A 2,199-nucleotide genomic window follows, 5' to 3' on the forward strand; every position below is an offset into this window, starting at 1 on the left:
GCCAGGGACCTGATCGCAAGTGGGGTGGATGCGCTAGTGACTTCTCTCTGATCTATGCTTTCCCTCCAATTCAGTTTCTGCTGTATCTCCTAAGGAGGATTCAAGAGAATCTAATACCGGTAATTTTTATAGTCCCTGCTTGGCCCAAGAGGTCTTAGTATGCGGCAATAGTAAGATTGGCTTTGAACGGTCTATGTACTCTTCCCACCCAGCCGGACCTTCTATCCTATTCCAGCCTGATTTACGGTCGCTAAAATTGATGGGATGGCTATTGAAGCCCAGGTGTTAAAAGATCGGGGAGTTTTAGGACCAGTTGTTTCTACTCTTCTGAATGCTAGGAAGCCAGTTTCCAGAAATATTTACTATAGAGTTTGAAAAGCATAGATTTCATGATGTGAGGCCTCCTCGAAGATGTTATTGCAAGAATTCTCTCTTTTCTCCAGTTGGGTGTGGATATGGAGTTTGCCTTAGGCACTATTATTATTATTTTTACAGGATTTCTATATATTGCCAACAGTTTGCTCAGAACTTTACAATATAAAGAGAGACAATACAGCAACGATACAGTTCAATACAAAAAGGTTAGAGGGCCCTGCTCCTTGGAGCTTACAATCTAAGAGGAAGGGGCTAGTGGTACAAACGGTAATAACAAACGAGTTCCAAAGAATGGGGGAGGCTCTGGAGAAGTCCTGGAGATGAGCATCAGAGGAGGAGACAAGGGAGCTAGAGAGCAGGAGGTTGTGGCAGCAGTAGAGAGGACAGTTTGGATGATATTTGGAGACAAGATTGGTGATGTAATTGGGGGCAGCATTATAAATGGCTTTATATGTTATTGTTAATATTTTGAATTTTATTTGTTGGGTAGTGGGATGCCAGTGGAGGGATTGGCAGAGAAGGATGGCAGACATGGAATGGTTGGTAAGGTGGATGAGTCTGGCAGCAGCATTCATGATAGGCTGAAGAGGGGATAGTCTGTGATTAGGTAGGCCAATAAGGAGGGAGGTAAAATAGTCAAGGCGAGAGATAACAAGGGAGTGTATAGGTCGCTTAGTAGTTTCGGTGATTAAAAACGGGTGTATCTTGGAGATGTTATGGAGGTGAAGTCTACAAGATTGGGACAGTGACTGGATTTGGGGCTGAAAGGACAGATGGGAGTTTAGGATTACACCTAGTACTCTAGCATGAGGGGAGGAATTGATAGTTGTATTAATGATCTTGATGGAGAGGTCAGGGGCAGGGGCACAGGCTGGAAGGACTATTATGAGTTCAGTTTTAGAAAGACTGAGTTTGAGTAAGTGGAGTGACATCCATGCTGATGTGTCACTTAGTACGTTAGTAACGCAAGAGGAGACTGAAGGGGTGAGGTGAGGAGTAGAAAGATAGATTTGTGTGTCATCAGCATAGAGATGGCACTTGAAGCCATAAGAGTTTATCAAGTGACCAAGGGAGGAAGTGTAGGTGGAGAAGAGAAAGGGTCCAAGGACAGAACCTTGAGGGACCCCTACAGAAAGAGGAAGTGGAGAGGAGGAGACAGAGTTATAGGTAGCACTAAAGGAGCGCTGTGATAGGTAGGAGGAGAACCAGGAGAGAGCAGAGTCTCATAGGCCAAGAGAATGGAGTTTTTTGAGGAGGAGGGGATGGTCAACAGTATCAAAAGCCGCAGAGAGGTCAAGTAGTAAGAATATGGAGTAGTGGCCATTGGTTTTAGAAATTAATAAATCATTATGGAGTTTTGGTAGCGCAGTTTCAGTGGAGTGTAGTGAGTGAAAGCCAGACTGTAAAGGGTCAAGGCTGTTGTCAGTGAGGTAGGAGCTTAGGCGGTTATAGACTAGGTGTTCTAAGAGTTTAGAGGTAAACGGGAGCAGGGAGATGAGCCTGAAGTTGTTCAGGTTGGTGGGGTCCAGTGAGGACTTTTTAAGTATGGAAGTGATTTGTGCATGCTTTAAAGGGGGGGAGGTGCCAGTAGATAGGAAGAGATTGAAGATGTGAGTGAGGGAGCATGGGATAGAAGAAGAGGGTGACCATAGTAGTTGTGAGGGAACAGGATCCAAGGAGCAGTTGGTGAGACGGGCTTCTGAGAAAACTTTAGTGCTCTCTTCTGTAGTAGAAAAGTCAAAAGAGGAAAGTGTTGAGGGAGGTTTAGTATAAGGTATGCTAAGTGAGATAGATGTCTGTGCAGTGGAGATGCCCTCATGAATT

This window comes from Staurois parvus, unplaced genomic scaffold, assembly GCF_062004578.1.
Source record: "Staurois parvus isolate SC_StPar_1 unplaced genomic scaffold, SC_StPar_1.0 ptg000850l, whole genome shotgun sequence".
Lineage (NCBI taxonomy): Eukaryota > Metazoa > Chordata > Amphibia > Anura > Ranidae > Staurois > Staurois parvus.